Here is a 24,560-nt window from a genome sequence, read left to right as displayed (position 1 = left end):
GTAGATTCATATAATGGATAATTGTGTGACCTTACAACACAATAGAGAAAGCTTGTCAGTTGAAACATACTCTGCCAAACACTAGCCGAGGACTTAAATCTATCAGCTGTAAGTCATTTGTGTCAAATGTGCTTTTTTTCACCAATTCCGTCTCACTATGAAATGCTAATGTGTGGCATATTACAAAGCAGCAGCTGTATTTAAGTGTATTTATCTATGTATTATTCATAGGTGGCTACAGGAGACCAGGTGTGAGTTACAAAGTAACTAATGATTGGGTTTCCAAAATGATCACCTAGAGGTAGGTGTCGGCAGCAATATAAATTATTCACATTTCAAAATATCAATGAATAATACATCGAGGTACCAAGCAAACGGACTTAGCTCATAAATCCAACTTCCATCAACACAGAATTCCAACAGAATGGTGAAGTCTATTAAACCCGAGCGCACAAAAGGAATAAATCTCAAAAATATTTAATGACAACATCACATAGTTTGAGAAACTGGTATTTCCCTTTAAAACTGAGGGCTTTCTTCTAATAATTAAATCGCTGCGATTTTCTTCTGTGGCGCAGTACCATGTTTTCAGCTATATCTCGCTACAATGCAGCTGTGAAGGTATTAGAATTATACAACAGATCTATAAGCATGTAAAAAGGAACGGTATTAATACCATGGGTGAAAGTACCCAGGAGACTTGTGTGTAGGAAGTTACTGCAGATGCTGGGTATCATCTACCCAGGAGACTACATGGATGTGTGGAAATTCCCATGGAAATCCATTGCCACCGGTCAGAAGAAGCAGAGAAGAACTGGGAAGAAAAGCAGAGAATTAAATATAGATCACGTGAAGGTTGAGGGATGGGTAAAAGTGGAAAACACCATCAATTTGCTTTTGAAGATCAGAGACAGCACAGGAAACTAGAATGACAAAGGGAAAAATCAACAAATGGAGTTGGGAAACGTTGAAATAAGGACGTCAACTGTCAAAGGAATTCAAGAATTAGGATGGCCTGCAGCCAAATTGTTCTCTCTTATTTGTTTTACATGAGTTTAATGTCAAGTTCTAATGTGTTATGACTTTATTAATAATCTACTCAGTGTTTCGAAATTTCTATGTAATGTGTACATTTTCTGCCATTCCTTTATTTTGGTTATGGTTTGAGGATTGGCTGCAAAATTAGGATATCTGTTCCATTTTTGATAGTCAAGTGAAATAGGGAATATAACATAGATCTTTATATTCTTAATGTGAATATTTCATAATACTATCCCGGATACACAGACCAGAGTTGGAAAACAGATTTCTGCAACAAATCAGGGCTTGTTTTAAGAAGGAACTGCAGATGCTCGAAAATTGAAGGTACACAAAAATGCTGGAGAAACTCAGCGGGTGCGGCAGCATCTATGGAGCGAAGGAAATAGGCAACGTTTCGGGCCGAAACCCAAAGGATTTGGCCCGAATTCATGGTTTCGGCCCGAAACGTTGCCTATTTCCTTCGCTCCATAGAACAAATAAAACCTTTTGGGTTTCGGCCCGAAATGTTGCCTATTTCCTTCGCTCCATAGATGCTGCTGCACCCGCTGAGTTCCTCCAGCTTTTTTGTGTACCTTCCATTTTCCAGCATCTCCAGTTCCTTCTTAAATACCATAAGCTTTGATTAGTTTGGCATTTGCTTATATTACATTAACCTAACTTATGCATCATGGACCATTTCCACTGGCTCATCACTAACAGTCTTTCCACATCATTGACTCTCTTCAAAATCATTGCAGAATTGTTCTGATTTAGCCCTCTTCATCTTTCCTCACAGCCGATTAAGTTAAGAGCTAGGAGCTATTTCCTTCGCTCCATGGATGCTGCTGTACCCGCTGAGTTTCTCCAGCATTTTTGTATACCAGGGCTTGTTTTAAGTTGGTTCCTTTGCGTTTTCCATTTTAATCAATTGCTTGCTTATGTTACAACCCTGGGATAATTTACATTGTTTCACAAATAGATACTGTCAGGTATATCGAACAAAAATCCTGTTTGTTAGTATGTCCTATTTTGATGAACTAATTATATTCTAATTTTAAAATGAACTAGAAACACCAATTTAGTTTTGTGTAGGAAGGAACTGCCAGCACTTACACCGAAGACAGACACAAAATGCTGGGGTAACTCAGCGGGTCAGGCAGCATCTGTGGACAGAAGGGATAGGTGACGTTTTGGGTCAGAACATTTCTTCAGACTTGGGTTCCAACCCGAAACGTCAGCTATTCCTTTTCTCCAGAGATGCTGCCTGACCCGTTGAGCGAAGGAAATAGGCAACGTAGGCTGGCTGGACTATGGTGCCATCCTCACCTTGGTGCCATTTATGTTATGTTGTGTCGTGGACTTTCCGTGTTTGTGCTTTTTTTTTTTGCTTTTTTTTAATTCAATTTCAATTTTATTTTTAATATGTTTTATTATTTATTTATTATTTGTTTATTTTTTGTGTGATTTTTTTTTAATGATACTACCTGTAAGCGAAATTCATTTCGTTGTCTCAAATTGAGACAATGACAATAAATTTGAATACAATACAATACAATACAATACAATACAACGTTTCGGGACGAAACTCTTTGGGTTTCCACCCGAAACGTTGCCAATTTACTTTGGGTTTCGTCCTGAAACGTTGCCTATTTCCTTCGCTCCATAGATGCTGCTGCGCCCGCTGAGTTTCTCCAGCATTTTTGTGTACCTTCGATTTTCCAGCATCTGCAGTTCCTTCTTGCACACGGTGATCAAGGAAGTATAGACTGGTTTCACTGCTGGCAGAGGGGAAGGTGATAACATTGGCCTACAAACAGCTAAATTAATCAGAAGCGGTTTTTGGTTGTAGTGGACCTAGTGTCCTGTTGAGGCGCCCTTCACCCCCGCCTCCACCAGTTACGTGGCGGGAACGGAGAGAGCGAGCAGCATGAAGGGGGCGTGAGTACCAGGCACATCTCTGGCGCATTGCGTGTGTTGCCAGGGATTCTGTGGATTCCAAGCCTGTGAATACCCTTATTTTTACCCCTTGCCCCCCAACATCACGTTTCTTCCCCTCCGGACTCGAGTTAAACTTTGCGCCACTCACTCAGTTGTAGCGGTCGGTCGGTCAGCACCATTTTTTACCCCTTGCCCCCCAACCCCCCCCCCCACCCCACCCCCCCCCCCCCCCCCCCCCCCCCCCTCTCTCCCTGTAGTAATTGCGAGGGTTTTCTGTGTAATGCCGCATACGGGTGACTATAAAGTGGGCAGACTCTTGTTCTCTACAGTGGGCCCTTCTCTTTAATGTTACCACAAACTTGCAAAGAAAAGGAGGCAAGTTTCAAGCCACAACAGAACTTTCCAATCACCAGGTGAATGGTTTATTTGTTCTTCTACCTCAAATACTCTGTGACAATCAATAAGATGAGCATGTGGACCGTCTAAATGTAGTTCTGCATCGCTAAATCACAACCAACTGTTCCAGAAATTACAGATATGCTGGGGATACATAGTCAACTAACTAGTCGATGATGCTGGAAATCAGATGTTTCACATAAATCCCCCCACATCATATCTATTAGTGTAGGAAGGAACTGCAGATGCTGGTTTAAACTGAAGATAGACCCAAAAAGTTAGAGTAACTCAGCGGGACAAACAGCATCTCTGGAGAGAAGCATTGGGTGACATATTGGCTCAAGACCGTACAGAAATGTCTCGACCTGAAAGCATATAGAGAGAGAAAGAGAGAGCATGTTTTTCATTTGATTATTTCATTTTGACGGTTAGCAGGCCCACAGTCATCAGTAGATGTCAATTATAAATATAAAAAGCACCTGAGCATTGGTAGTGATCAATTGCTGTAACAGCTGTAAACATTTAAACGTACAATACTGTACCTGAAAACTTTTGGACTTTTGCTAAACTCTAAGAACATAGGAGATGCCATCAAGCAGCAAGTATGTGGCATTTTCTTGCAGAAATAGACTTTGTTGGCTGTTTGAATTCAGTGGATTAAGACCTTTAATAAACCATTTTCTAACTGGCCAAATTCAACTTCCAGCTCAGTTTAGATCCCAGCTGCAGCTCTAAATTCAAGGTCCATTTCCAATTTGTTGGATTTCCCCTTCCTTAGCACATAGACTTTCCTCTGTTTAAGTATATTCAATAGGAAGTGAATCTAGATTTTTGGAATCTAATCATTCAACACTGTTTATACACAGTGCAGTTAAAAACCTACTTACCCCCAGCCTTGGTAAACCATTTCCTTGTTTCTGATCAGCACGTGTTTTGCTTTTGATAGCTGAGTGGTTTTCCCAAATATTATGCTTCCCTGATTCTTACCTGAATATTTGAACCAACACATGAACACATTTTTAAGACACCAATTCATAGCTGCATGCAATTAAAATAACAGTGGAGTCTCACCAATTACCGGGCCAAATCCATCCACTGCTATATTAAATGAACCTTTCTTTATTGCTGTCAGGTCTGGGGGAGTTCCCTCTGCCACAGGTACCATGTAATCCCGTGCTACCTGCTCCATGGTCGGATAGTCGGCGACTAAACCATCTCCCCTACCTGGTTTGCCAGGTGCGGTGGGGGCTGTGGACCCCCAGCAGGACCAAAAACAAGACCTGTCAAAGGCGGATGAGCTCCCAGCGAGCCAACGGCCATACACACTTCAATAGAAGTTGCGATCACTGTCGTACATAGCATTGTAAGGAATGCCCATCGGAAACCAGCAACACTGTGTCGCTAATGTTTTCAACAATTTAATAATAAAAAATAATAATTCTTTATAGTAAGTGGAGCAGCCTCAGTGAAGACCATCTTTAAGTTGCACAGTGGTGCACAGTGCCAGAAACACAGTTTTGATATTGACCTTGGGTGTTGTCTGTGTGGAGTTTGCACGCCCTCCCTGTGACCACTGGGTTTCCTTTGGGTGCTCCAGTTTACCTCCCGCATCGCAAAGACGGCAGATTTTTCAACATAGCTTGTGCAGTTGAATGTTTGGACAAACTCAGCGAAGATATCATATGAAGTAGCTTAGCTGTTTGACAAACGAACATCAGAGCAGGAATAGAACTCAGGGTCGTGTCCCTGTTTTACCATTCAACTGGATCACAGCATGTAGCGCAAGATAATGGATACAAACCACGGCCAGCGCTAACCTGGACTAGCAAGCTAATAAAGTACTGAAGAAATGTTAGCCTTTCAAACTTGCCTTTTAATGAAACCCAGCTGTGGGTTAAACTAGTTCACATTGAGTTGAGTTTAGTTCAGTTTACCAAGGGACAGTGAGAAGGTTTTGTTGCGTGCTAAGCAGTCAGCGGGAAACCAACACATGATTACAATCGAGCCGTCCACCATGTGTAGATACACGATAAAGGGAATAATGTGAATAGTGCAAGAAAAAGTCAAATAAAATCCGATCAAAGATAGTCTGAAGGTTTGAAATGAGGGTGATAGTAGTTCAGGACAGTTCTCTAGTTGTTGGTAGGATGATTCAGTTGTCTAATAACAGCTGGGATGAAACTGTCCCTGAATCTGAAAGTGTCCGTTTTCACACATCAGTGCCTCTTGTCATTTGGGAGAGGGGAGTCGAGGGCATGGTCGGGGTGTGACTCATCCTTGATTATGCTGCTGGCCTTGCCGAGGCAGCGTGAGGTACAAATGGAGTCAACGGAACATGAGGCTGGCTTGTGTGATAGTCTGGGCCGCGCCCACAATCCCCTGCAACCTCTTGTGGTCTTGGATCCAGGTGTTCCCAAAATTACAGATTCCATGGCTGGAAGAACAAAGAATAAATAGAGAACTCTTTGAGTAACTGGACCAATATTCTCTTCTCAACCAGCAAAAGCAGGAAGAAACAGATATAACGCATCATTTCTCACCTTCCTCTTGGTGGGTTGTACAGTGTTGAGGATAGTTGCTGGGTACACTTACAACACAACAGTAAGTTCAGTTCAAAGTGGCTCAGCGCATGTGAATCACTTTGAAGTGTCCCCGTGAGACAGAGCAGACTATATAAGTGTAGTTCGTTTTTTCTTTTAATCATCGCTAGTTGACCATTGTTTTAACTTTTCTCATTAATAGCACCTTCTCTCTTGTCAAAACTGATCAAACAAATATCAGGATCCCAGCAAGACGAGAGGAGAATGAAAAGGTGATCTAAGGGAATAAATCATCTCGCAAGGTCCCCAGCCTATTTTACAAAGGTGGGTGGTCATGAAATGAGACTGTAGTTAAAAATTGGCATGAAAAACAATAAACAATGAAGAGCAATGTACAATCTGTTGTAATATAAGACCTTTGCATACAAAGACTATGTACCTATTATCCAAAATGAAAAGTTTTATATTCCTTTCTGTTTAATGTAAGGGAACTTTATCTTTCTTTATCCATAATATATTTCTTCAGTTGGGGAGCAGTAGCATAAAGGGTCGGTGTGTGTCTTTGATCTAACCCCTTGTGGATCAGTAATGATGGGAAATGTATCTTGTACAGTACTCTAGCCTTCACCACTCATTAGTTCAATTGTATTTGTTTTCCAGGAGCAACTATGAAGAATTAAGTCTCACATCAAAAAGATGGTTCAAGGTTAGAACACAAAATCTAAAAAAAAGATGCATGGCCTTGTATTCCATGCACCCATTTAAGTTGCCATTAAACCATTGCATGCAACCGTGAAGTGTTAGATTACAATTACGAAACACAATTCATCAGCGTTTATTCATAGTCCATCGCCTAGCATTCCACTTGCTTTAACCATAGAAAAAGATTTTCAAGATATACTTATCCAACTTAATCTCCTATATTTTTATTACTTTGTCTAACTTGATTACTTCATTAAGGTTCAACGTGTGTCCCAAATGTTGCTTATTCCTGCGCATAATTGGACTTCCTCTGATGTAGGCATCACATTCCACATCAAGGTGACACGTTATTTTCTATACATGGCATCCTTCATTATTTTTATACGAGTTCCTCTTTCCATTTAGATTTCAATCTTTCTCCTTTAGGAACTCCTGTACACTATATTATTGCACGCAATAGTGGAGAGAGTTTCTTCTGCGTGGATATCCTGCTGAACAACAAACTCACAGTAGGTCATGCTGAGGGTTACTTTTGCATGTGTTTACCTTAGGACTTAGTCCTTTTACCTTAAGATGAATGTGATTCTTCAATGAAAGCCATGGCTTCAATGAAAGCATGTCATGTTCCAGCCCTTACTGTTTGTTTCAATGTGTCATCATAATGTCGACAGGTGAATTTCTGACAATACTCAGCTGTTGTTGAAACTCAGCAAACCTAAAAACATAATATCACGTTAAATGTCAGATTAAGTATTATGAAGTAATTGTATACACTAGTGAGCTATGGTGAATGCCGTCTTTGTTCAAATACTACTCGACTAATTTAAAAAAAACATCAGTGTCATGACCATGAAGGTCAAATGTTCATCTCTGCACAAAGTCAGTGCAATGGTACAATGCAAACCCATTCATTACCAATAACTTAATTTGAGCAGCTTTGGGTTTTATAAATATATATTTTTTTAAATACATGTCAGCACCGTTGCCAGAGTGGGTGATTTCACATTTCTTCATGTTATTATCTCCCTGCCACCTTCTGCCCTGTCACCTTTTTAACAATTTACTCTCTCATCTGACTTTACCTTATCAGCTAACTGGTTATATCGCTCTCTGTGCCCTCAGCTACAGATATTGCTACAGATATACAGATATACAGCTTGAGAACGAGGGCGCCACGGCGGTGCAGCGGTAGAGTTGCTGCCTTATAGCGCTTGCTGCGCTAGAGACCCGGGTTCGATCCTGACTAACGTTGCTGTCTGTGCGGAGTTTGTTCGTTCTCCCCGTGACCACCACGGGGTTTATCAGAGAACTTTGGTTTCCCCACATACTCCAAAGACGTACAGGTTTGTCGGTTAATTAGCTTGGGTTTGTATACTTGGTATAAGTGTACATTGTACCTAGAGTGTGCAGGCTTGTGTTAATGTGCAGAGACTGCTGGTCAGTACGGACTCAGTGGGCTGAAGTGCCTGTTTCCGTGCTGTATCTCTGAACTAAAACTAAACTAAACTAGATGGAGGGAAGAGTTCCTTCGGATTTCTTTCGGGATGGCATGGTGGCGCAGCGGTAGAATTGCTGCCTTACAGCGCCAGAGACCTGGGTTCAATCCTGACCACGTGTACTTTCTGCGCAGAATTTGTATGTTCTCCTTGTAACCACGTGCGTTTTTCTCCAGTTATTCCGGTTTCCTCCCACACTCAAAATACATGAAAGACAATACATGGCTACAATAGAGTCAATTACCATCAAGGGATATGTCATTCCATTATCATGTATCCATACAATGCATATGGCTAGATAGTAATCATGTATTGTCTTTCTGCTGACTGGATAGCGCGCAACAAAAGCTTTTCACTGTACCTCATGGCTATTCTTTGCAGATTTTTTTAATTCACACAATCCTGCGATGTTTTAGCTGCGTTTACAATATCACCATCCCTGGCCTCTCCAATTTGCATAGAAATAGCATTGTTTCCCTGGAGTTTTCATTTCTCAAATATAATAAATAATTTTCCTCATTGCTTCCCTGTCATATTGCCATTAAATTCAATTTTTCAATATGACTCATGAACTTTCTCTTTAAATTTTAGTGCCTGTCATTGTTTAAATTTAAGGCCTAATTTTTGGACTCAGTGACTGAATTCCCAAATACAATTTGAAAAAGTATTGCATTATGATAACTTACTGTAATGTTACTAATGAACCCTGATCTTATTAGATGATGTGAAATAATTAGTATCCACATGGGTCTCCATATGTTGCTGTACAAAATGATCTTGTGTACATTCCACCCTCCAAGTTGTCTGTATAATAATTTCAATCTCATGCCATGGAGATTGGAATAAATGAGTAGATCGGGTAGATGCACAGAGCCTCTTGCCCAGAGTAGATGAATCGAGGACCAGAGGACATAGGTTTATGTTGAAGGGGAAAAGATTTAATAGGAATCTGAGGGGTACCTTTTTCACAAAAAAGGTGGTGGGTGTGTGGAACAAGCTGACAGAGGAGATAGATAGACACAGAATGCTGGAGTAACTCAGCGTGACAGGCAGCATCTCTGGAGAGAAGGAATGGGTGAGGTTTTGGGACGAGACCCTTCTTCAGAGGACATAGTTGAGGCAGGGACTATCCCAACATTTAAGAAACAGTTAGACAGGTAAATGGATAGGATAGATTTGGTGGGATATGGACCAAATGCAGGCAGGAGGGACTACTGTAGCTGGGACATGTTGGCCGGTGTGGGCAAGTTGGGCTGTAGGGCCTGTTTTCACACTGCATCACTCTATGAGTCTATGACTATCATTAGGGGGACTAAGTTATTTTCAACAGTGTTTTGTTCTCTCTGTGTCACTAATGCATAGCCTGCATCTTTTATTTGAGTTACCTGTGTCCTTTCCTATTTTGTGTATTATTTCTGAAAAATAATATTCTGGACTATTAGATTCTATATTCAATTACCCAGAAAATATACTGGGTAAATAAACAGTTTTGGCATCAAATACATTCATCGTTATATGTCCCATTTAAGATCCTGCATAAGAAGAGTTGTTTTTCTCTCTCTCTTTCTGTCCATGAAACTTCTTTTCCCCAACTCTGTCTTTTGATCCTAACATTCGAGGTAAAAAAGATGAAAACACTGCCTTTATATACTGAATTTAAGATTCTGTATCTCAAAATGCAATGCTGATGTATTGTGAAAGACATTAGAACAAAACATGCCCCAAAAATAATATTCTGCACATTTTTGAAGTTCGTCATGTGACATCATTCCATCCACATGCTACATAACTTCTTCCTGAGTCGAATAGTGGATTTATTTTTGTCTAATTTTAGTTTAGTGTAGAGATATAGTGCAGAAATTGGCCCCCTCAGCCCACCGAGTCCACATCAACCAGCGATCCCCACACACTAACACTATCCTATGAGGGATAATTTGCATTTATACCAAGCCAATTAACTTACAAACCTGTACGTCATTGGAGTGCGAAGATCTCGGAGAAAACCCACGCAGGTCACGGGGAGAAGGTACAAACTGTGTATAGACAGGACCCGGAGTCAGGATCGAACCTGGGTCTCTTGTGCTGTAAAACCACTACACCACCGTTACGCCCAATTTAAAGTAATATGGATTAAACACCCCATCTAGAGATGTGAACCCAATCACTAAAAGAATAATTCCCAGCAGATCAGATGGAGTGCCACTTTGTCAAAAGAACAGGTTTGGGTGATGGACACAAATTGTTGGAGTAACTCAACGGGTCAGGCAACATCTCTGGAGAAAACATTTGGATGAGATAGGAGCATGTCAAAGTTGCACACTTTATACAACACAGGCAAATTATTAGTTCTGTCGAGGTCAATATGTTATCCTTTGGCTAATGGTGCTGAGAACATTAGTTGGCCATTATGACAAGCCCCTTTGATGGACCCAGCTGTATACAGGCCATTTGTGGAACTTCCTACATTCCAATAATAATTATATTTTTTAAATCTAGCACTGGATTTAAACTGTTTCCCGGTGCCTTGAAGCCATGAAAGGATATATTCAAGTTTTATTCACTCTGCTTGTTGTTTTATTTGGGATGGTAAACTCAACTTAGATCTGCATGCAGCATAGTGGAAAATATTAATCCTCAATAATATTTCTGCAAGATGGAAATGATAGGCAAATATTAAAGTGTAATTTATTGCCCACTGGTTGCTGTGAAATAATGTAATTGTCAAACTGAATTCAGATGAAGTAAGGAGCAATGAGCAGGCATATCAGATTATACTCTGCTATAGTCCATAAATTTATGTATTTCCTTTTTATTTTCCCCAATTCAAGAAACATAACATACCTAACCCTAATGATTCCATGTATGGTTTTTAACTACAGATATATATTTAATGTATAAATTCCATATGATGTAGAATCGATCAGTAGCAGCAACGTCAAAAGTGAATGTGGAAAGTCACTTAAGCTAAATGTATAATAGAATCATTTCCAGCACAGGCCTCTTGTGGTTTCAGCTAAAGTATTAGCCCAGGCTACAAAGAATCCCATTAAAGATGCCTTTTCGGCCTTTGTAGCGGAATGAACTTCAAATTAGTGCACTTTGAAGATCAGAGGATGATAAAGTGGAACACAGAACAAATGAGAATTCTTTCTCCTTGCCGTGGTGAGATGCAAAGATCTCCGAAACCGTTTACATGCCCGCAGGAAATCGATAAAATGTTTAAACTGTTTGTTGTATCAGGTTTGTAATGTTATTGAGCTCCAGTTGCCCCAAGCATTGAGATTACGTACAGATCTAACATTAAGTATTATAGCTCATTGGTGGCAAATTAAGAATAACATTCAGATGTTAAGTAACAACTCATAAACACATACATGGACAAAGAGCATTTTCTCTTAAATAATCCAGATGGCATTCCCAGGGAAGCCGGCAATCTGCCTCTGTAGATTTTATTCATTGTAGTTACTTAAATTCAGCCAAAAATGTCAACAACAAAAAAATTACATTTCGTTCATGCTCTTCTTTTTCAACAGGAAATGAAAACAATGAAGCAAATCTGTCTCCACTCATGCTTTTTGTCTGTTTGCCCACCTATTATCAGAAACCCAAATCACTAATGGATGGCAAAGCTGCAGAAAACCAAAGCAGAACTGAAAGGAAAGCTTCCAGTTGAACAGCAGAACTTACAGCGCTGAAGACCTTGGTTTGATCCCGAATACGAGTGCTGTCTGTACGGAGTTTGTACGTTCTCCCCGTGACCCCATGGGTTTTCTCCGAGATCTTTGGTTTCCTCCCGCACTCCAAAGAGGTTTGTAGGTTAATTGGCTTGGTATAAGTGTATGTCGAACCATCCTTGTTCGAGGCGGACCGTGGCCCTATCCCTCAAACTCTACCTCCGCTAAATCGTCGACTGCATTGGTGCGACCTCCTGCACCTACACACAACTCACTGACTTCATCCATTTCACCACTAACTTCCATTTTCCAATTTCCCCGTATACGCCGCATCTGCACCCGGGATGATGTGTTCCACACCAGGGCATTGAAGATGTCCTCATTCTTTAGGGAACGGGGGTTCCCCTCTTCTTCTATAGATGAGGCTCTCACCAGGGTCTCTTCTATACCTCGTGACTCTGCTCTCTCTCCTCATCCCCTTCTCCCCCTTGTCCTCACCTTCCACCCTACCAGCCGTCACATACAACAAATAATCCTCTGACATTTTCACCACTTGCCACATCTTCCCCCCCCCCCCCCCCCCCCCCCATCTCCCTACGTAACTCCCTGGTCAATTCATCCCTTCCCACCCGCACCAACCCCTCTCTGGGCAATTTCCCTTGCAACGGCAGGAAATGCTACACTTGTCGCTTTACCTCCCTCCTTGACTCCATTCAAGGACCCAAGTGTCTTTCCAGCTGCGGCAGCGGTCCACCCGCAAATCCTCCAACCTCATCTATTGCATCCGCTGCTCTAGATGTCAGCTGATCTACATCGGTGAGAGCAAGCGCAGGCTTGGCGATCGCTTCGTCCGACACCTCCGATCAGTTCGCATTAACCAACCTGATCTCCCAGTGGCTCAGCACTTCAACTCCCCCTCCCATTCCCAATCCAACCTTTCTGTCCTGGGCCTCCTCCATGGCCAGAGTGAGGAGCATTGGAGATTGGAGGAGCAGCACCTCATATTCCGCTTGGGCAGTTTGCACCCCAGCGGTATGAACATTGACTTCTCTAATTTCAGGTAGTCCCTACTTTCTCCTCCCCTTCTCAGCTCTCCCTCAGCCCACTGTCTCCACCTCTTCCTTTCTTCTTCCTGCCTACCCCCCCCCCCGCCCCCACATTGTAATTGTAAATCTTTATTGTCATTTCCTGAGTATTCGCATACCCAGAGGAAACAAAAAAACGTTGCTCAACCAGTGTCCATTCAGTTTGCATTAAAAAATAAATAGGAATTAAAATTAAAAAATACATGTCATGAACAAATTTAACACTCTACTAAACATTCAACAGCCGTTCCGACCAGCAGCGGCACAACAGTGGCTCTGCTGCAGTGTGGGGGTTTGTGCGCGATACTTGGCAGGGGGCAAAGTCCGTTTAGCAGTCTTATAGCCTGTGGGAAGAAGATGAGGAGCATCCTGCTGGTTTTGCAGCTAATGCTCCTGTGCCTCTTCCCAGATGGGAGGATGGAGAAAATGTCATGCGATGGGTGGTAAGGGTCTTTGATGATGGCGATGGCTCTGTTGATACATCTCTTCTTGTATATGTCCAGCAGGAAGGGGAGTGGAGCACCAATAATCCTGCTTGCGGTCTTCACTATCCTGTCCAGTTGGTGCCGTTCGTACGCCTTGCAGCTCCCGAACCAGGAAGTGATGCCGTAGGTCAGTGTGCTCTCGACAGTCCCCCTATAAAAAGTCCGTTGGTGTGTGGTGGGGAGGCCTGCTTTCCGTAGTCTTCGGAGGGGGTGAAGTCGCTGCTGGGCTCTCTTGACCAGAGCTGTGGTGTTGGCCGTGGACGTCAGGTCATCAGACAGATGTAGTCCTAAGAACTTTATGCTGCTAACCCTTTCCACATCAGCTCCGTCGATGTGCAGAGATGCATGGTGATGTTTCCCCGCCCTCCTGAAGTCAACCACCATCTCCTTAGTTTTTCCCACGTTAAGAATGAGGTTGTGGGATTTGCACCAACCTGTGAGCAGCTCCACCTCCATCCTGTACGCCGATTCATCATTGTCACTGATGAGACCCACTACTGTTGTGTCATCAGCGAACTTGTTGATGAAGTTGTTATTGAGTCTGGCAGTACAGTCGTGTGTCAGCAGACTAAACAGAAGGGGGCTTAGGACACAGCCTTGGGGTGAGCCAGTGCTCACGGCTATGGTTTTTGATGTCCTACTGCCCACCCTGACTGTCTGCTGCCGTTGCGACAGAAAGTTCAGGACCCAGCTACATGTGCCAGCATCAACCCCCAATAGCTCCAACTTCTCCACCAGCTGCTGCGGAATGATTGTATTGAAAGCAGAGCTGAAGTCTATGAAGAGGATCCTGGCATAGGTATTTTTCCGATCGAGATGTGACAATACGAGGTTCAGTGTTGTTGAGACTGCGTCCTCTGTGGATCGGTTGGCTCTGTAGGCGAACTGCAGTGGGCCTAGGTCAGCAGGTAGACTATTTTTGATGTGCTGCATAACTAGTCGCTCAAAACACTTCATTACAATGGGTGTTAGGGCCACTGGTCGAAAGTCGTTATGTCAGGCTGGGTTTGGTTTCTTCGGGACAGGGACAATGGTGGCACTCTTAAGACAGTTGGGCACTACTGCCTGGCTGAGTGAGATGTTAAAAATGTCTGTGAAGACATCCTTCAGTTGCTCGGCACAGTCTCTTAGAACGCATCCAGGAATGTTGTCCGGCCCTGCAGCTTTGCGTGGATTGACGCTGGCGAAGGCCTTTTTAACTCCGACTGCGGACAGCCTGAGCGACTGGTCACTGGGAGATGGCAGTAGTGCACGTGTCTGGGTGCTGTTTTTAACCTCAAACCGTCCGTAGAACTCGTTCAGTTCATCTGGTAGGGAGGGGTTGTTTTGGCATATTCGCAGCGGGGGGGGGGGGCTTGTAGTCAGTGATGGTCTGAAATCCCTGCCACAAGCGACGTGTGTCTTTGTCATTTGCGAAGTGGCTATTGAGTTTTTGTCCGTACAGCCTCTTCGCTTCCCTGATCCCCGGGATAGGTTACCCCTTGCCAGTTTGTATGCTTCGTTGTCCCCAGATTTGAATGCCGCATTCCGGATTCTCAGTAGGGAACACACTTCCCCAGTTAGCCAAGGTTTCTGATTGGCACGCCTCCTGATGGTTTTTACCACCGTTACATCCTCAATACATTTATTGATGTATGCGATGACGGATTCTGTATATTCTTGGAGGTTGATGCCACTGTCATCTGTTGCTGCCTCTCTGAAAATGGCCCACTGTGTGGTTTCAAAACAGTCTTGTAGTGCTGCGGTAGTTCCCTGTGGCCATGTTCTGACTTCTTTGACCGTTGGCCTGTCCTGTTTCACCCTGGGTCTATATGCAGGTGTGAGCATGACCGCTAAGTGGTCAGAGTTGCCGATATGGGGGAGGGGGGCTGCTTTATATGCATCTTTAATGTTGGTGTACACCAGGTCTAGTTTGTTCTTCCCCCTGGTTGCAATGTTCACGTGCTGGTAGAATTTAGGCAGAACAGATTTAAGACTTGCCTGGTTGAAGTCCCCCGCTGCCATGAAGAAAGCATCTGGATGTTCCCTCTGCTGCTCACTGATGTTGTTGTAGAGCACTGTCATAGCCTCCTTCACGTCCGCGCTCGGTGGTACATAGACAGTCTGAAGAAGGGTCTCGACCCGAAACGTTGCCTATTTCCTTCACTCCATAGATGCTGCCTGACCCGCTGAGTTTCTCCAGCATTTTTATCTACCTTCTGGTGCCCCTACTAGTGTTAATGTGCAGGGATCATTGGTCGGGGCAGACTCGGTGGGCCGAAGGGCCTGTGTCTCTAAACATAAAAGTAAACAAGAGCAAAAGACTGCTCAGATATAAACCTGGATTGATGGACATGTTATGGACATATAAGTTTGACACATATTAACTGTCTTTCCAAGCACAGCCTGGAGAAGGGTCTCGACCTGAAACGTCACCCATTCCTTCTCTCCAGAGATGCTGCCTGTCCCGCTGAGTTACTCCAGCATTTTGTGTCTATCTTCAGCATCTGCAGTTCCTTCATACAATGTTTTTAATTTATCTGGCTGGAAGTTATTCATTTGACCTTGAAAGTCTACTACTACTGCAGGGTGTGATGTCTATTTTTCATCCAAGTTCTGGACAATTCTTGATGTGGAATTAAATTTGTTTTAAGCATGTCATGGTATAATATTTTCATTATTTGGTCAATTTGATTTGAGGAAGTACACTGTCGGAGTTGTATCTGGTGGAATGTTGCTAGCTGAATCCTAACAGTACATTCATTCTTTTTTTGGAGGTTCAGTCTACATATTGAATCAATATTTGTCGATATTTCAGACACAGGAGGTTCACAGCATGAGACTTCGGAAGATTTGCACCTTCACTAGAACACTAAGAATGCAGTCCTGTGCCAGCCTGCTAAAGGATCCAAATGCTCTTCCATTCACAGCAGAGTTAACTGCTATACAGACAGGTTTCTGGTCCAAAATAAATAGACATTAATGGCACAAGGCACCTCCTAAGTCTCAGTGAGTGAACATTTAAATAGGTTGATCCTCAACCAAAAGTAGTAGCACTGTTAATCATTAATCCTGAGCTGAAAATTGGTCCAGACATTAGTCTGATTGTTGATCATTCCATGCTTCATGTGTGTAGCTTTACTGATCAATGGGTATATATAAATCTTGTTGAAATTATAATAATAATAATAATAATAATGCATTTTATTTATGGGTACCTTTCAGAACACTCAAGGCAATAATGTCCTTCCTCAAATTCCTCACACGATACTCCAGTTGCAGTCTCACCAGGGCTCTGTACAACTGCAGTAGGACCTCCTTGCTCCTAAAGTCAAATCCTCTCGCAGTGAAGGCCAACATGCCATTGCATGTTGTCAAAATGCTGGAGTAACTCCGTGAGTCAGGCAGCATCACTGGAGAGAAGGAATAGGTAATGTTTCAAGTCGAAACCCTTCTTCAGACTGAGAGTCAGGGTGACGGAAACTAAAGGTATGAAAAGGTTCAAAACAAATCAGAGCCGGAACCGATGACCAAGGAAATGTGGAGCCCACTATTGTCCATTGTTGGCTATGGAAGAGATGATAACGAAGGGATATATCAGTGGAATTGGCAGGGCGACTAGGGTGGGGGAGGGACGGAGAGGGGGAATGCAGGGGTTATTTGAAGTTAGAGAAATCAATATTAATTCTGCTGGGTTGTAAGCTGCCTAAGTGAAATATGACGTGCTGTTCCTCCAATTTGTGTGTGGCCTCGCTCTGACAGTGAAGGAGACCCAGGACAGAAAGGTCATATGGGAATGGGAAGGGGAGTTAAAATGTTTGGCAACCGGGAGATCGCGTAGGACTAGGCGGACTGAGCGTAGGTGTTCAGCGAAACATTCGGCTACACTGCGCTTGGCCTCGCCGATATATAGGAGTCCACACTCATTGCATGCCTCAAATCTATGTTTCCATCTTTCCTCCATCTTTCTTGATGCCCTTCCTTACCTGTCAAAAATGTACCTCTACTAGTCTTGAAAATGGAGTGACTGACTTTGGGAGATTTTGAACATGTCGATTGCCCTTTGCACAAAATGTACTTTTTGAATCATTCCTGAGTGCACCCCCCCTCTCCCCCCTCCCCCTCTCCCCCACTCCCCCTCCCCCGCTCCCCCACTCCCCCGCTCCCCCCGCTCCCCCACTCCCCCGCTCCCCCGCTCCCCCGCTCTATGGCTGGTTCGCTCACCAGAAAATAAATGAATGAAACTTAAATGACACTGTTCTAAACTAAGGCCAGGTGGCTCCAGTCTTGGATCTAACTAAGCACGAAGCAAGTGAACAAACAAAGTAGCAGCCGACTTTTTCTTGAATCTGACCCCTAACAAAATTAAGTGGGGAAGACACCAGCTTTGCCACTTGGCATCTTTATTTGGAGAACTTGTTAACAAGGCTTTCCAAGTTTTTTTAAAGAGTGGCACAGTGGCACACAGGTAGAGTTGCTGCCCTACAGTGCCGGAGACCCAGGTTCCAACCTGTCTATCGGAGCTGTTTGTATGGAGTTTGTGATCACTCATTGTGACCACGGGTGCTCCGGTTACCTTCCACACTTCAATGACGTACAGGTTTTAGGGTTAAATGGCTTCGGTACAAATTGTTAATTGTCCCTGGTGTGTAGGATCATGTTAGTGTACGGGGCAATCGCGGACTCGGTGAGCCGAAGGGCCTGTTGCCACGCTCCCACTCCAAAGTCTAAAGTTCTTCCCATGAAGACGCAAACGCAAGCTGGGCAATTATTCGCTTCATTGCACCTTCTTTGCCAGACTTCTGGAGAGAAACATTCATTCTCTCTCATCTTTACCATTGACTTAATGAAAGGGATGTCATCAAGTTGAAATCATGCCGACCTGGGTAGTTGGCTTATTATTGCCGACTGATGAATGATAGATTGGGCAATTCATTCCATGTTTGAATTTCTGCAGAGCAAGGAGACGTTGGACAGTCCTTTAGAGTCAAGGGTGATTTGCTTCCATTCCTACACTTTTAGAACCAACATGTGCTCTGTGGGATGTGCAGACTAGGATACAGGTGGGGTAAATCTTTGCGATGTTGGGCACCCCCTTTCATTCTTACTGCTTGTCCTCCATGTGCTTACAACAGGGACACACAGATAACTGGTAAATTTCCTAGGTGATTCTCGTCACTTTGAGTGGTTCCGGGCAAGAGATTCACTGAACCTTATGAGGATATCATAATTGTTCAACAAGATTTGAAGGATAATAATTAGGGTTTTATTCCTTGGAGGGCAAGGGATGAGGGGTGATCTTATACACGTTTGAAAGATCATGAGGGGAATAGATAGAGTAAATGCACAGAGTCTTTTACCCAGAGCAGGGGAATCAAGAACTAGAGGACATAGGTTTAAGGCGAGGGGGGAAATGATTTAATAGGAACCTGAATGGCAACATTTTTGCATTAAGGTTGGTAGGTATATGGAACGAATGGAAACATTTGGACAGTACCTGGATAGGACAGGCTTAGAGGGATATGGGCTAAACGCAGGCAGGTGGGACTAGTGTAGATGAATCATGTTAGTATACATGGGTAAGATAGGTCGAAGGGCCTGTGCCCATGCAGTATGACTCTATGAATCTATGATATCCTTGAATCATATGCTCCCTTTTCCTGGAGTCTGTGCTCAGCTTGAGTTGAGAGCAGAGTCAGGAGCTCTCCAGGCAACTCCCTGAGTACAGAGAGGTAGCAAAGGTTGAGCAGCATTCAGGGAATTAATAACTCAGATGAATTTTGTCAAAATGAGCTTTCCAGATTCTGTAATTCCAAATGGAGTTGAAATTTCAATTGCCTTTAGGGTTTTTTTTAAATGTTAACACATTCAATATGGTATTGCTCATAGATAGCCTTGACTCGAGAGCCTGTTTGTAATTAGCTGCCAACAAGACCTGAACCTTTAAGGTCACCCTCAAAGCAGGAAAATCCATTGTAATGGGCAGCTTCTGTTCAATTTCTGAAGTCAATCAATTCTTTCAATTTCAGGCAGAGCAGTAATATTTCCATGCTTTTTGTAATGGAAATATGATGTAGTGGATCTAGATTGTAAGCAAAACATTTTGAATCCCACTTATATCCCCCCCCTCCCACAGTCCCGTTTCATATCCTTCCCTCCAGCTTTGCATTTCACTCCGCCTCTTTAGCCTTTAGACTTTAGAGATACAATGCCCTTTGGCCCACTGAGTCCACACCAACCAGCAATCACCCCGCTCACTAGCACTATCCTACACACTAGGGACAATTTACAAATTTTACCAAAGTCAATGAAGTGGGCGCATGTGCGCATGTGCGGAGCTCTTCTAGGAGTGTGCGCATGTGCGAAGTATTTCGGGCGGGAAAAGCCTGCGGAATCAGCCATGTTTGCCAGACGTTTCTGAGTTTGTGTATTGCAGAAATAAGTTGCTTAAAGCTTAAATAAAGTTAAGTTAATTACGAGTAGTGAAAGTTTCATTTATCTCACAACAATTTAAGCAACTTATCTCAGGAGTCAAACAGTTCGACTTGGGATGGAGAAGCTACTGAAACCACAACGCTTGGATCTGGATCCCAACTCACCTGCTGTTGCAAAGAATTGGAAGCACTGGCTTCGTACACTAAATAACTTATTTGATGAGTGCGGCAATGATGCACCAGACAAACTCAGAAACGTTTGTCTGGTTAACCTTTAAACCTGGATATGTGGAAGGAAACTGGAGCACTTGGAGAAAACCCATGTGGTCACAGGGAGAATGTACAAACTCCACAGAGATAACACCCGTAGTCAGGATCGAACCATATCAAGCCGGGTGCAAGGCCACCAAATTCAAGTGCAGTTTCCTACCATTTCAAGCAGGGTGCAAGGCCACCAAACTTGTGTAGGCGACCTTTTGGAATTTTTTGAGGGATACGGGTCGAACTTAGGTAAATTAGACGAATGTAGACGGGCATCTTGATTGGCATGGAGAAGTTGAGCATACGAGTTGACGTGAGGTTCTAGCGAAGTCCGTCGGAGGTTCGCGCTAGGCGTACGCCATCAACACGCTGCGTACGGCGTCGAGTCGCTGCGTACGGCCTCAATTGTGGCTGCGGGCCGGCAGGCCGTTGCTGCGCGGAATTTTTGGACAGTGTCAGTTTTTCGGAGCCCCGCGCGATGTCGGGACCAGCTCCGCACAACTCCATACGGCTCCGGCGATCGAAGTGGGATCGGCCCTGTAGTCAACCACTGCACTGATAAATTAAAGCAAGCGGAGTGAGCACTGTAGTCAGAGTGAGTACACAACAATGCTTTGGCACTGAGCTGAGGTAGACACAGACTGAGACAGAATTTGTTCCAACTGCTGCCCGCACGTTCCACAAAGCAACAAACTCAGTCCTTTAGCCCTGATACAAATGGGATGACTCGGTTACATCAGATTTTGTCCGCTATAACTGAAATCCGTTATAAAGAGGTCTGTGGTAACAAGGGTAGACCATATTGATTATATTGACTGTATTGATTAGTGCTTCCATTGATATACAGAGCGGTGTATCTAGCACGTGATGATATAAAACAACGTTTGATCATCGTTTCCTACTTCATCATACATCAACCACCCACAATGAATAGTTAATATCTCTCTAAAAATGTCCTGTCAGCACCAAACACATACCCCTTCAGAGGGGGAACAGCTAGCACTGGACTGTTTCATCACAACAATAATAAACATATCTGTATTGTCATTTAACTGATGACAGCTCCACATACCAATGGAGAATTAATTTAAGGTCATTGAAGGTTTTTAAAAAACCATTTGCTGCAGCAGAATAAACAGAGTATTCTGTTGGAGACTGATCTCCATTCTATCTTTCACTGCCTATGGCCTTTGAGTTATGGGTCTTTCAAATATGTCATGTACGTATCCTGCATGCAATCATCTCAGCTATGAACCACAATAGGGTTATTTGTGTGCCAGCTCTCATAGCAACATTATGCGTTATAAACGGAGAGAGAGGAGAGGAAAGTCCCATTAAGGTATCAAACCGCAACAGAGAATATTAACTTTCAAACAAGTTTATTTCAAACTAATTCATTTACAGCTGTATCCCAAATGCACATGGTCAATTTGACCCACAACTGCTTGCCGAGATGCAAATCACTCTGGAAATATTAAGCTCATGGAAGGCAGACACAAGGAACTGCCGATGCTGAGCACAAAACACGAGCGCCGAGGTAACGCAGCGGGCCAGGCAGCATCTCTGGAGGATGTGGAAAGGTGTGGAAGGGTCTCGCCCTCTTCTTTTCCCTCTCCTCCTCCCCTCCCCCACTCCTTCCTACACATGTCCCTCCCTCTCCTTTCCCCTACCCTCAGTCACTCCCTCCCTTAGTACTCCCTTACTCCCTCCCCCTCCTCCCCATCCAATTTTCCCCCCTCTCCCCTCCATACCCCCTCCCCTTCTATCCCCTGCACTACTCCCCACTCCCTCACTCCTCACTCCCCCCCCACTCCCCCACTCCCCCACTTTCCCCTCCCCTTCCTCCCCCACTCCCCACCTCCCTGCATCCCACCCTCCATCCCCCACCTCCACTCTATCCCCCCCTGCTACCCACCACCCCACGCTCCCCACCTCCCCCCTATCCCATCCCCCCTCTACAATGAAACACATATGCACATACACACATATGTCATATATATACAATTAGTATGCAGAAAAATTATTTTCTGTTTCTTCTATTGCAAAAATATTGTTTTCCTACAAATCCATTAAAACCCACCAGGAACAAACATTAACATTAAATATATTTGCATGGAATAATAATGCTGCTTCACCAATCAGCATGTATAAGATGAAAAAGGAAGTGGATCAAATGTGCAAATTAAAACTGCACACAGTGAAAGGTATTCAGAAATATTCTATCAAGCTCATCACCACCAAGCGCATTGCTTCATGATCATAGACTTAAGGCTTTATGTTGGGTGAAACAGTAATTAAACATTCTCCAATCCTGGCTCCGCATCAAAAACATCAACAATTATTCCTAATAACCAAGTCTCTAACATTCATTTTCTATCTTATGTTGCAATTGTAAGCAACTCATTATCACCCATTGCTGGACTATAATCTGCTTATAATAGAGGGAATTCTCAGCAGATCAAGGTCGTGTATATGAAATGCCATTCATGTACAAAGTTTTAATTACAGGGGTCATTTTGTGGCAAGGCCAATATTTGAAATTACTACCATTATTCAATACCCTGCAGCTCCGCTCTTGCTCCCCCTCCCCCCCAGTTGTAACAGGGACAGAGTTCCTCTAGTGCTCCACCTTTCACCCCATCAACCGTCACATAATGCACATAATCCTCTGATATTTATGCCACCACGAACGGGATCCCACCCCTAGTCACATCTTCCCATCTCCACCCCTTTCCGCCTTCCCAGGAGACCATTCCCTCTGCAGTTCCCTGGTTAACTAATCCCTTCCCACCCAAACCAGCCCCTCCTCAGGTACTTACCTAGAAGGAGATGTCTTTAGTCAGAGGGTGGTGAATCTGTGGAAACTAGGGTCGGTCGGCAGAGCAGACGACTTTAGACTTTGGAATTGATGTCAAAATATGGCAATGCCCGCATGTGTAACTATGCAAAATAGTCTCACTGTGCAGTTGCACATGTGACAAAAGAAACACTATTGAACCATTGAACCATTGATATTTGGGGACTTGCAAATATGTCAAATCGCAAATTCACAAGTCACAAAGCGAATTTAACGCACCAGGATAGACAAACATGCTGGAGAAACTCAGCGGGTGCGGCTGCATCTATGGAGCAAAGGAAATAGGCAATGTATGTATTGTAGGCTTTCATCCCATATATCTTTCAAAATGTGTTGACCCAGATCGTCCTCCCATGCTCGCCTATAGATCTCAGAAGGTGGAGTGCCAATATTTAGAAGGGTATTATAAATGTAAGATATCAACTTGCGTGTATCGGCATGTCTATTCAAACAGTCATCTAATATATCAGGACCCATAAGAGAACAATCTTGTGTATATGTTTTCACGTAATCTCGAAGTTGGAGATATCTAAAAAAATTATTGGCATTCAAATCATTGGCATTCTCCTGCAGTTCTTGAAAAGAGGAGAGAGTCCTCTTCTGATAGAGGTCTCCAACAGTATTGAATCTCTGATTCTTCCATTGAGCAAACACCACATCTAAAGTAGACGGTTTAAAAGAGGGATTGTTTGCAATGGGAAGAAGGAGAGACATGTTTTCTCAATTTAAGACTGAGTTTCAGCTGTTTCCAGATACAAATAGCACTATGTATAATCGGGTTGTGCTAATACGTTGATTTATTCAGATGTATTGGAGATAGGAGAATCGAGCCTATACATTCATTTGTTTTCTTTCAACTTAACATGCATGCTCAAGGATGTAACCAATGCCAACACATAATAATCATTCTGCAGTTGTGGCATGGTGGCCACTGAGGAATCTGACGTTGCTTGTCATAGTTTCGCTTTTCTTTTCTTGAGAAGAAAAATAACGATCAGTTGAGATCAGTATATTGAGGATAAACTGAGAAATTTATTTACGGAGAGAAGGCAGGAAAATGGGGTCGAGAGGGAAAAATAGATCAGTGATGATCAAATGGTGGAGCAGACTCAATGGGCCGAATTTCCTAATTCTGCTCCTACAGTCTTATGGTTCTATTTATAGATTTGAATGTGTAGACACAATACCTAAATGCATTTCATTGTCTCTGTACTGTACACTGACAATGACAATTAAAATTGAATCTGAATCTGTGTAGTAGTTAGATAGCTAATTACAGCATTCATAAAAAATTATTGTCTAGGAACAATATAGAATTGTGGATATAGATTAATGTGGGGGAAGGAACTGCAGGTGCTGGTTTAAACCGAAGAAAAGCACAAAATGCTGGAGTAACTCAGCGGGACATGCAGCATCTCTGGAGAGAAGGAATGGGTGACGTTTTGGGCCGAGACCCTTCTTCAAATTATTGTGGGTTTTATTTAGAAGACCCGACTAGCGATGTCAGGAGACTTTGGTTCATTGGCCTCTGAGATCAACCATGATCTGAGGGTGAAGTATACTCATGTAGGACCAATTTACTACACAATACCTAAATTTGAAAGGATGGATGTAAGAGTATTTTACATAATAGTTATTTTTTTAAATGACCAATGTGACTCCTGTATTTCTCAGAATGTTTGCTGCTAATGTC

Source organism: Leucoraja erinacea, chromosome 23 (genome assembly GCF_028641065.1).
Source record: "Leucoraja erinacea ecotype New England chromosome 23, Leri_hhj_1, whole genome shotgun sequence".
NCBI classification, from domain to species: domain Eukaryota; kingdom Metazoa; phylum Chordata; class Chondrichthyes; order Rajiformes; family Rajidae; genus Leucoraja; species Leucoraja erinaceus.
Note: the sequence above shows the minus strand (reverse complement) of the source record.